This window comes from Neovison vison, chromosome 8, assembly GCF_020171115.1.
Source record: "Neovison vison isolate M4711 chromosome 8, ASM_NN_V1, whole genome shotgun sequence".
Taxonomy (NCBI): Eukaryota; Metazoa; Chordata; class Mammalia; order Carnivora; family Mustelidae; genus Neogale; species Neogale vison.
This window is the reverse complement of record NC_058098.1, coordinates 137,267,276-137,279,412: the sequence shown is the minus strand read 5'-3', so window position 1 is coordinate 137,279,412 and position 12,137 is coordinate 137,267,276. Positions and strand designations below refer to the sequence as shown.

At 45.3% G+C, this 12,137-nt stretch overlaps 1 protein-coding gene across 4 annotated transcripts in view; it reads left to right on the top strand.

The window, feature by feature from the left end:
* Positions 1-12,137, top strand: part of GRHL1 (grainyhead like transcription factor 1) — a 54,559-nt gene that overhangs the window by 22,313 nt on the left and 20,109 nt on the right. The gene's annotated exons all lie outside the window — the stretch shown is intronic.

Sequence of the window (12,137 nt, the reverse complement as noted above, 5' to 3'; positions counted from 1 at the left end):
TTTTATTTATGCATTTGAGAGAGAGAGAGAGGGCACAAGGAAGGGGAGAGGGGGAGAGGGAGAAGCAGACTCTCTGCTGAGCAGGGAGCCCGATGCGGGACTCAATCCCAGGACCCTGGGATCATGACCTGAGCCGAAGGCAGACACTTAACAGTCTGAGCCACCCAGGCGTCCCCAAAGTGTCTGCTTTCAATTCGTAGGTCAGTTACATTCTAGGAATAAAAATTATAAACTTTATATCTGTATCTGACTAAGCTGAATTTTAATACTAGGTTGGGTGAAAATGATAAAGATTCCCAGGGGCCTGGGAGTGTATCCAGGAGAGCTGCGGTGTCTTGAAGGGCACCACATCATCAGCTAAATTTCGTGACTTATGTGAAATCAAATAGGAACTTTGATTCGAAGGATAGTCACCTTTCATTTCATGCCTCATGATCAGAAAACAACCTCTGCTCACAGCCATTTGGGAGTCACTTTTTCCTGGGACATTTTTTCCATGAGGTCCTCTCCAGCTCTCTGTGCTTCCCCGTGGCGGTGTGGTTTCTGGAATGCCGAGTCTGGAGCCGGGGATGCGCGTCCTGGCTTTGCCTTTGCCTTCTACTTCCTGTGTGCCTTCTACGGTTTTTATGTCTTCAGAGCCAGGGCCTCAGGCACAACTGAACAGTCTCTCCAGACTTCAAACGGGTGGAGTGGCCGGAGTCTGGACCCTCCGCTGCTCATGCTGAAGGTCATGTTTGTTGGGTATACAACAAATACGGAAGTCCGTTTTTGGAATATAAACACATTTCTCAGCTATCAGTTTTTTGAAGCATCTTCCATGGATAAATCAACCTACTTTCCTTTTTTCTTTTCTTCTGTCTGACAGATCTTTTCTCTTTTCTTGCTTATGTTGACCAGACAGTTGAAACTCTCTGTGCGCCGTAGCAACACACGGCAGGTATATAATAGTGACATAGGTAGCCAGGTATGTTCTCAGCTCCAAACGCAACACTTTTCCAAAAGTCTGCTGCGCATACTCAGGTTTGCAAAAGCAAAATACCATTCTTCCTTGAAGGATTGTTTCATTTCAGTCATTACTGACCGATTTAAATTATTTCTAACATCCTTCCAGGAAATTCTATGCAACGTAATTAATCTGTTGCTAATATGTGGGAGAACTGGCCTAAGAACTCATGTTGCGAAGGGTTGACCTTCTTAACTGTACACTCACTCCTTCAGCGGATTCTTCATTGTACTTCTCTGTGCAAGCACTGTGAGGGCCAAAAGAAATGACTCAAGCATAATGCCTGTCCTCAGAAGCGATGATACTCTGTGATGCACAGGTCATCAGTGAGGTTAGAAAAACTCCGAAGTCCGGGGAGACGAGTGCTTTCAGCCAAGGGGATCCACAGAAGGCTTTACGGAAGAGGATGCGCCTGCTGGGGTTCTTTGAAAGCCTGGACCTACAGAATGATTTTGCAGAGTCTGTTTGATTGGATCCTTGTTCTCTTTCCTTATTTTTAGCTCCCTCACAGATTATCTGTTGTGAATTTAAGTGGAAAAGAGGCAACTGGAATAGTTTAGTTTATGGAGCTGCTTTGACATACTGAGGCCCAGACATTGTGTAGTGACGAAAGCAACGTTGGGACGCTACCATGCCTGTTAGTGTGGCGTGAAGCCGCAAGGGAAGGGACAGCTTGTTTATTTATCAAATTCAAAATTGGTAAATAACCTGCAGTTTCTGCAGTAGATGGTCACTATGGAGAAGAGCTTCAAGTGTAAAAAGCCGGTAAATGCAAGAGAAAATCACCTCATGGCTCATTGTGTGGTTTTATCTCTGCCCTAGAACTTACTTCTCTCTCTCTCTCTCTGTGTACGTATATATGTATTTATCTATATAGATACAGGTATGTATGTTAGTGAGCCTCGAAATGCCGTAATCTTTTTCAAATTAATTGAAGGGATGTATGTGTGTCCGTAGAGTTGATTTAATTACCCATTCGACAGATATTTATTTCATTTCCAGTATGTGTAAAAGGTTTCTTGGCATTCTGCTCTCTACCAAGATGATCTAGGTGTACAAGTCTACGTGGAGGAAAGTTGTGAACATAAATAACCTGTGAACTTGGGCAACAGGTTATATGACCTCTAAGCTTCAGTTTCCTCATCAGTGAAATGGGGTCAGAATAGTACCGATTTCATAGGTTGTTTCGAGGGCCAGAGTCAGGCGCGCTGTAAGAATGCAGTAAGTGCAGCTCAAACATCCTGGTGGTGTGTAGTTTTAGTTGACTGGGGTTTAGGAATTGGGGGTCATTCATTTAGTGAACACATGGTTCTTCCTGCCCAGGCACTGCCAGGGTGCTTTGGGAATGTAAAGATGAGTAAGACATGGCCCAGTTCTCAGAAAACTCAGAATTTAGTGGAAGAGATTTCCACTGCAGTAAGACGTCGGTAGAAGTTAACAGATGGGAATAGAGCTTCCCTTACAATGGGAGGATTAGGGAAAAGGTTCCTCGAGATGAAACTGTTGACAAAAAGATAGCCAAACGTTCAGAGCCTGGAATGGGCCAATAGCCTTGGCAAGTTGGCCTGTAGAACAGAGACTCCTGGACCTTGATTAGAGGTTGGAAGTGAGCAGCGGTGAGGGTGTGGGGGGTGTTGGGCTCTGGCATGCCCTAGTAAGGACCTTGGACTCTACCCTGTAAATGAGTTTGTCTCAGAACATCAGGGTCTTGTGGGCCAAGTATATTGAGGTTGGAATTTCTGTGATATTTTTAATAGTGTGTTTTCAATTCGGTGGTAAGATTTGTTAAAATCACAAGTGTTTTGAAGTGAAGTCCATTGCTGCCAGGACGTCTCAGTGCAAGTGTTTGTGCTTGGGTATCAGGTTTGGTCCAGATAAAGGCCAAAGGAGTTCTGGGGTGCCCTGTGATCAAACATTTTACAGCTGTTTGAATAGAGTAATATTTTTCAAACTAGGATCTAAGTTATATTTTTAGGGGTTAAGGAACATTTCTCTCTCATTTTTGTTTTTTTACAGATTTTATTCATTTCTTTAGAGAGAATATACATGAGGGGGAGGGGCAGAGGGAGAGAGAAAATCTCAAGCAGGCTCTGCACTGAGCAGAGAGGCCAGAATCAAGAGTTGGACACTTAACTGACTGAGCCACCCAGGCGTCCCCATTTTTTTCTCTTTTAAAAAGGATACGTAGGGGGGCGCCTGGGTGGCTCAGTGGATTAAGCCGCTGCCTTAGGCTCAGGTCGTGATCTCAGTGTCCTGGGATCGATCCCCGCGTCGGGCTCTTTGCTCAGCGGGGAGCCTGCTTCTCTCTCTCTCTCTGCCTGACTCTCTGCCTACTTGTGATCTCTCTCTCTGTCGGATGAATAAATTTTTTTAAAAAAATCTTAAAAAAAAAAAAAAAGGATAGTAGGGGCGCCTAGGTAGCTTAGTCGGTTAAGCATCATCTGCCTTCGGCTGAGGTCATGATCCTGGGGTCCTGGGATCAGGTCCTGCATCAGGCTCCCTGCTCAGCGGGGAGTCTGCTTCTCCCTCTCCTTCTCTTCCTCCCCCGTTTGCTCTTTTGCTCACACTCTCTCTCACTCACTCTCTCTGAAATAAATCTTTAAAAAATAAATTAATAAAAAGGATACATATATTATTAACGTTTGAGAAATACTGAACTAAGGAGCAGGAAACATGGCTGGAAAGGTAGACTGGTGTCACGTAGAGCATCTTGAACGCTGAGGAACTGAGTCACTATTGCATAGACGGGGATCTTTAAAAAATTTCAGTAAGAATAAGATTTTTAGTAAGAATAAGATTTGGGGGCACCTGGATGGGGCTCAGTCTTTAAGCATTTGCCTTCAGCTCAAGTCATGATCCCGAGGTCCCGGAATTGAGTCCCACATCAGGGTCCCTGCTCAGCAGGAAGCCTGCTTCTCCCTCCCCACCCCACCTGCTGGTGTTCCCTCTCTCACCGTGTCTCTGTCTGCCAAATAAATAAATAAATAAAATCTTAAAAAAAAAAAAAGGATTAAGATTTGTAGTGATACTGTATTTGGTGATTGCCTAATGTCAACGAAGCAGCCTCTCTTTCTTTCATTTCATTACCTGATTTGTAGCCATTTTATTGTTCAGAGGGTCCTTTGCTAGAGGTTGGGAGAAAGAAAGGTTAATTTGTGTGAATTGATATTAGCTCTTTTTTTTTTATCAAGTGTTTTTATTTGGGGGGGCACCCTTGTACATATTTAAAGTTTTGTAAGGATTTGAAAGTCAAGATTTGGAGATACTGTGTAGCCTTTTTGCATCCGCATGATTTTTCCATCATTACTGGCATGTAATTCAGGACCATTTTGTAGTAGGCATTAGAAGAAATGCAAAAAATGTGCCAATCCCTTGAAAACACTTTAAAAATGGGGAACCATCTCTACCGTCTTAGGCGTCGAGCACTTAGAATTACCGTGTGACGGAGTGACAGAAGTGTTGGGGCGAAGTGGCGCATTCAGGGCCCGAGTTGATTCCTTTTCGTGTACGAGGCGATGAGGGGATAGGGAGATGCGGCTCTTTACCCCACACTGAAGCTCAGAGTCTGGTCGCAGAGGAGGGGAGGGGAGCTGCTTGGTCCAACCTGCTCAGCAGTAAAATGGGGCTGAAATTCTACTTGGGGCCTTCGGGAACACCCCCCCCTCCCCTGCAGCTCCATCGCCTGGTACTGGGTCTTCATCGATGAGACTGGTACTGGCAGAGCATGGAATAAAGGTTCTTTGAGGATTGAGGGGCAGAGAAAATAAAGATCACCGAAGTGGGAAATTTTCTGTAAAGGATGTGTGAGACTGGAATGGGGGTTCGGAGCGAGGTTCGGGTGTCCCGGATCGTTTGGATTCCTTCCTTCCGAGGGAAGAGAACCACTGAAGGTGTTCGTGGTCTCCCTGGCCTTTTCATCTTCCCAGCCTTCAGGGTGGTGTCGTGTGGATGACTTCCTGGGACCTCTCATGGACTCTGATGAGCCTGACACTTTATTACTGGTTTAGTTTAAAAATCGGATCTCTTAAGAAAATTTTGTCGGAGCTGTTGAAACTGAGCTGTTACACTGATCCTGGGATTTGGTTCCTGCTTATATCTGCTTTCTTAGCAGCTCTACAGATTCATATTTTGAAATTTTTTATTCTACTCATTGGATAAATTAAATTATGGAAGTAAAAGAAAACTATGTTCTTCATTATAGCAGCAATGTTAAAAAATATGCAAAATTCTACCTAGCTCTCTCAGTGGGGATAAAAAAATGAAGGCTATATTATTTGGATGTCAGGTTCTTGTACATGAATAATAATATAAACAAGTATTAACTGTTGTGGTAAAATTTTTTAAAGCAATAGCCCTTTTTAAAAGATTTTATTGGGATGCCTGGGTGGCTCAGTTGGTTAAGCAGCTGCCTCCGGCTCAGGTCATGATCCCAGCGTCCTGGGATCGAGTCCCACATCGGGCTCCTTGCTTGGCAGGGAGCCTGCTTCTCCCTCTGCCTCTGCCTGCCTCTCTGTCTGCCTGTGCTCGCTCTCTCTCCCTCTCTCTCTCTCTGACAAATAAATAAAATAAAATAAAATAATAAAAGATTTTATTTACTTGAGAGAGAGAGAGAGCATGAGCAGGCTGAGGGGCAGAGGGAGAAGGAGACTCGCCACTGAGCAAGGAGCCAAGACAGGGCTCAATCCTGGGACCCCAGGATCATGACCTGAGCCAAAGGCAGGTGCTTAGCCGACTGAGCCACCCAGGCGTCCCAGGAACAGTCTTTTTGTTCATGAAAAAATCCTAGTATAATGTACTTAAGTCTGCCAGTTTCATTACTTAGCTCCTGACTCAACTTCTTAGAGTTTTTGTAACTTTTGACTGATAAATTTCAGGTACTTTGTTAACACTTGCTGTGAATTAGTGAGTAGAAATGATTTCTATAATTTCTACCCACAAGTGAAGTTCACTTATTAAAGCTTACACATCTGACCACTGTCTTTAGACTGGACGGTCAGCGTGGTTTACCAGGATCGTGCCTTGGTTTGCTGTGTTGCTAGAGCCTAAAAAGAGTGGGTGAGTTGGGGGAGGGGTGTGGAGGGGTCTGTAAAATTCGTTCTTGGTTGCTTTCACTTCATGGCTGGGAAAATGAACTTCTGAGGCCAGCCTGTGTTTTGAGCCTCGTGTTTCCTGGTGTCTTTCTCCCCCTCCCTTTTTCTCCTTTGAGGAGTGACCGTAGAGACAGCCGCCAGCTGTGTGAACAATAGTGTGTGGCTGCTGGAATGCTTCCTGGAAAAATCATCATAAATTAGTTCAAGATCCGATTTCTTGTTGGTTCTGCACTTGTAAATGGCATTTAGAATAAAAAAAAAAATCCATACAAGTTAATCCTTTGATAATATAAATCTTTATTTTGTTGTTTTCCTGACATTTTCAGCTGAGGTCTGAAAACAAAATCAAATCTTTTGAGAAGTTTTAGGTGTGTGAATTCTCAGCCAAGAATGAGGAACTATGAGTTGTTAGAAAACTGGGCTGGACGTTTGAGAAAGAATCTTGTAGAGCATCTTCAACCTGTTTAGCAGTTTATTTTTGTGGTTTTTTTTTTTTTTTTTCTCTTCTAGTGATTTTGGTTGGGAACATTAGATGCTCATCTTGAGTAAGATTTACGTTTCATTTATTTGAATAAAAGTAAACTTTTTCTCAAAATCAGTGGCAAGGAAGCGTGAAAATGGAGAAAAGGTTATCCCTGTGTGTATTTTATGAAGGAGTGGAATGTGTCATCGTCATCTGACTTTTTACCTCTTTCCCACCCTTGGAGGGGATAGTGCCGATTTTCTGTGACTGTGTTATAGAAAGTATTTTTGTCTGCACAGTGACTGTGACCCGAACTTTTGTTTTACCCAGATTTAGGTGACGTGGCCTGTTTTTAGTTCCGCCCCTGTGGGCGGTTGTCCATGAGGTAGAACCAATCCCAAGAGTTAACCCCGCGAGGAACAGACGGCGCCCCTCTTCTCGGGGCCCCAGGACCTTGAGGAGAACTCTGCCTCGTGCTTCTACTCCTGTCCTCTCACCCGTTTTCGGTGCTGCGAATGAAAGATGGTCACCTTCCTAAATAGGATTCCTGGAAACAGCTTCTCCCTTAAGATCTACAACAGTCCCCCCTGCGAGCGTGGGTCGTGTTGTTAGAGCATATGGTTCCCCACGTAAATGACACGTTAGCGAGAGGTGCTTCTTGGCAAGTCACTTACGTGGAAAGTGGAAATGTTGAATTACAAAAAGGGAAGTAATACTTCCTTGCTCTTAACTACACTACACTGTGACGAGTAAGGGTAAGTTTATTGTTCGAGCACTTAGAGAAGGGGTTGTTCAGGCCAGGGCTCAGCAAACCGCAGCTCTCTGCAAACCCTGGCCGGCCAGCGCCTGTCAGTGTAAGTCAAGTTTCGCGGAGATGCCACCACATTCAGTGGCCCGCGTATTGTCCGTGGCTGCTTCGGCTCTGTTACTGTGGCATTCAGCTGTTGCGTGTCATCCACGAAGGCTCAAACACCGTTGGATCCTGTTACGGAAGTCCGCTGTCTCCTGGTTGAAAGAAATACTTGACAGCTGTCACGCGCGTCTAGGGCGAGCTTCCTCTCAGCCGTATTCACGCCCTGCTCCGTCTGCATTTTCCTTCTTTGGCGAACAACACGCGTTTTAAGTGTGTGCTGTGCACCAGGCCTCAGAAGCAGGGCTGACCGAGTGTTCCGTCTGTCTCCAGGGCTCTGCCCCTCAGGGACACCGAGGGTCACCCGAACACACGGTTCACCAGCCACCTCAACCCCTGCGAAAACCCTATGTTCTGGGAGGGAGAAACAGAAGCATCGTTTGATAGATTTTTTTTTTTAAAGATTTTATTTGTTTATTTGACAGACAGAGATTACAAGTAGACAGAGAGGCAGGCAGAGAGAGAGAGAGGGAAGCAGGCTCCCAGCTGAGCAGAGAGCCCGATGCGGGACTCGATCCCAGGACCCTGGGATCATGACCTGAGCCGAAGGCAGCGGCTTAACCCACTGAGCCACCCAGGCGCCCCGTTTGATAGATTTTTAATAGGCTTTTTTCCTGGTCACTCTTCTTATGAACTGTGAGTTCCTGAGGGTGTGCGTGACCTTACTGAGTGGTGAGGCTGCGCAGGTGCTCTGACCTTTACCTTTCTGCTGCTTGGATGGATATGACTGTTCCATGGGGCTTACACAATTTTAATGAATGTGATTTTCGATGGGGCTTAACATTTTTTCTAGTGAGCAAACTTGATGGGGAACCTATACATACACAGAATCTCTGAACTTCTTAAAGAAAGGAAACCGTATGTTGGGGCTTGTTTTAATCATCTCAAACTCTGGGAGCCAAAGGAGACCTTTGGTGGATCAAAGTGTTAAGTGTAGAGAAACTTTATCACCTGATAGCAGTGGCTTTTATCCTCACTGGTCACTGGATTGCCTGGGGAGCAGTATTAACTGTTGTGGTAAAATTTTTTAAAGCAATATTGCTTTAAATGGCCTTGTGTCTGGAACCTTCCCCCCCACCCCACCCCAGGCCAGTAAGAGCAGAACCTCTAGATGGGGCTTTACTGCCTCTGGGTGATTCTGACCGAGTCAGGCTGTGAAGCCCCAGAGAGCCCTGGCAGTGCCATGGCGTGTGAGGCTCTGCTTTGCGAGGGCCTTAATTCCAGACGAGTCGTTCATGTAATTACTTGAAATGGCACCCTTACATGGTTCTTCTAAAATAATATGATTTGTTTAAAAAAATTGATAAATGTATGATACAAAATTATCGGCACTAGTAAATTCAGAGGATTCATAATCATTCAGTATAAATATAATCCTAGGACTCGGGAGGTAGAAGTGATCTAGACATCATCGGACTCACACCTGCGGCGCACAGGCGAGGACCCCAGGCGCGCTCCCAGCACTCAGTAGCGAGGGGGCTGGAGCTGCACGTTGCCATTCGCAGGCCAGAGCAAAGCCTTTCCTGTTACACCTAAGGCATCTTGCGCTCTGGGTAGTCGTGGTTGAGGCTTAAACGTAGCAGGTGTGTCCCCCTCACTGGCAGCAGCGCGTTCGCATGACTGTCCCGCTCCGAGGGGCTTCGTGGGCGCCGCCCTCGCTTCCTTCCCGGAGGTCTGCGGCGCGCTCCGCCTCGCACCCCGCGGTACCCCGCGTCCCGGGCCTGGTGCGCTTACCTCTTGCTCACTGTCTCCTGGTGGGTGTATGCATTTATCTAGACAAGGTGGTGCTCTTTTAATATTGGGTTAGGGATGCTGTAAGCTTTCTTTGTTGCATGTAGAAATAATGCCAGGTTTGAAAAGAATCGATTTTAAAAATAGGACAGGAATGTGTAGGGGCACCTGGGTGGCTCAGTGGGCTAAAGCCTCTGTCTTCGGCTCAGGTCATGATCCCAGGGTCCTGGGATCGAGCCCCACATCGGGATCTCTGCTCAGCCCGGAACCTGCTTCCCTCTCTCTCTCTGCCTGTTTCTCTGCCTACTTGTGATCTCTGTCTGTCAAATGAATAAATAAAATCTTTAAAAAAAAAAAAAAGAATGTGTATAAGAAAGTGTTGCAAGTCATTCTGAGTAACAGGGGAACATCTCTCTGAAGACTCCACATTTATACTTATCCTGGGGTTTGCTTCCTGCTTATTTCTGCTTTGAATAGAAACTTGACGCTGGGAAGCAAGGGGAGGTTGGGCTTTAGGTTGGATTACCGTGAAATCCTCTGTAAATGGAATACCACTTTGGGTCAGAGACTTCCTGGAATTGTTGAGGGTTAAGTGTAACTTTCCCAGGCTGCTGGTTTTGAGTCCTAAATTGAGCCATGGAGCCTAGAATGATAGAGAAGAATTGAGATTTCCCACTTGGTTGTAAACTGGAAAATATGGTGATTTGGTTACTTGATGTGCTCAGTTGTTTGGGTGGACTACTTACTGTCTTTCTGTCTTTCGTCTGTTTCATAACTGATCTCCTTAAGTCAGATTTGTAAATTGTATATGAAGTGTTTCTAACAGCCTTCCATTGACTAGTGAACAATAGGGGCTTGAACTGCAGAGGTCCCCTTATATGTAACTTTTTTCCAATAAATATATTGGAAAATTTTTTTGAGATTTGCGACAATTTGAAAAAACTCACAGATGAACCCCATAGCCTAGAGATAACCAAAAAAGTTAAGAAAAAAATATTCTAAGAATATAGTATCTAATGTGTGTAACATGCAAAATACATTTAAATTGTGTTATTGGGCAGGCTTCTGGTCAACAGTAGGCTGTTAGTAGTTAAGTTCTGGGAGAGTTGAAAGTTATACGTGGATTTTTGACTCTTGGTGGGGGGCTGGCAGTTGGTACCCCAATCCCCACATTGTTCCAGGGTCAGTAGAATAGGAAAAGATATAAAGTCAAAGCACAAAGTTTCTGTAATGGATTTGAAATTCATACATACCACTTTTCCCTATATATGTAGATTCAGGTATTTTTTAAAGCAAAAGTGTTCTGTTTATTTGCTGAAAACGGGTTAACTGGAAAGACAAACAGCGGGCTAGAAGAGGCGACCTGAGACCCAGCAGGGGGCTAAAAGTAAGTGTCGAGAAAGCTGTCACATGGAGAATATGAGCCTGGCCTCGAAGTATGTGTGGTCTAGCCGTGGAAAGAAAGCACAAGGCACATCAGGCTGCAAACCATTCCCAGTAGTAGAGCGCAGTGATCAGGGCAAAAAGTCGATTTGGGAAAGACAGGTGGCCGTGTCGGTATAAAGGGCTGGGGGGAGTTCTGGATAGAATTCTAGCCCATTGCGTGCTTGCTTGCTTGCTTTTAAAGATTTTACTTATTTATTTGACAGAGAAAGACATAGTGAGAGAGGGATCAGAAGCACGGGGAGTGGGAGAAGCAGGCTTCCCGCGAGCAGGGAGCCTGATGCGAGACTCAATCCCAGGACTCTGGGATCAGGACCTGAGCCGAAGACAGATGCTTAATGATTGAGCCACCCAGGCGCCCCTAGCTCTTTGCTTTTTTCTACCTTGGGGACAGTTAAAAATAAAGAAATAAAAATCTCTGGGCCTCCCCTGTAAAGGTTAACACGGTCTCTCAAGGCTGTGCAGTGAGATTCTGTCTTTAAAGCAGGTGCCCTGTACAGGTCTGGAAACCTCCGGGGCCCACTGCTGTGGCCTCCACAACACACGTCAGGGTGAAGGGGACCTCTGTGGAGATGGCGCTGGAGCTGGTGCTCTGCAGATGTGGAGGGCAGGGAGGAGCTCCAGAGGTGACTTAGACTGGGACAGGAGGGACGCAGGAGGAGGAAGAAGGACTAGGACAAAGACGTGAGGCGTGGGGCTGAGCATTAAGGTGTGCTCTAGGGGCCACGAGTAGACGGGCTGGAGTGGAGAGCTAATGGAGGGATAGGAAGTTAATGTGGACAAGTTCTCCATCATTGTAGGGTATTTTGGTCTTTTCCTTCTTGGAAATAGTGGATAGACGAGAGCAAGAATAAAACCCCTGTGTTTCAGGATTTGCAAATCTTCTAAAGAGAACATTCTTTGTCATTATGGTTACAATTTTCTTTCTCCTTACCCTGTGCACTCCCTTCTCTTTACATTCTTAGAGGCTCCCCCAGCCCAGATTTTCTGGCTTAAACTTCTCCCTGTCTGGGTCTTGGTTCAGCCGGTGGCACCCCACACTACTTGTAGTAGATCTGCCCTTGGTTGTTGGAACTAATAATGTGCTGTTGTCCCCTGGACTGGAAGGAATGGAGCATAAGGGTCTTCCGTCTCTGCAAGGCACAGATACTTAAAACTGTAATTCCAATACTATCCACTATGTGGTGCTCACGCATCAGAAATAAATTCTGAAACTAAATGGTTGAAAGGGATCTCCGTGCATTGTGACCTTGTGTGGAGAGGTTAAAATCCATAACCACAAAAAAGGGGGAAATGAAACATGCTTTTTGCTGTACTAAGATTCACTTGAATTTCTCATAACAACCTCCAGTGACACTTTAATAATGTGACTCACCGATTCATAAATTCCGGAACATTGGGACATGCATCGGGTACTGTTGTTATCCTAAGAGGTAGTGTGGACAGAAATGCAGGCAGAGTCCCAGAGTTTGTACTAAGCTGGAAAACATCTCTAGA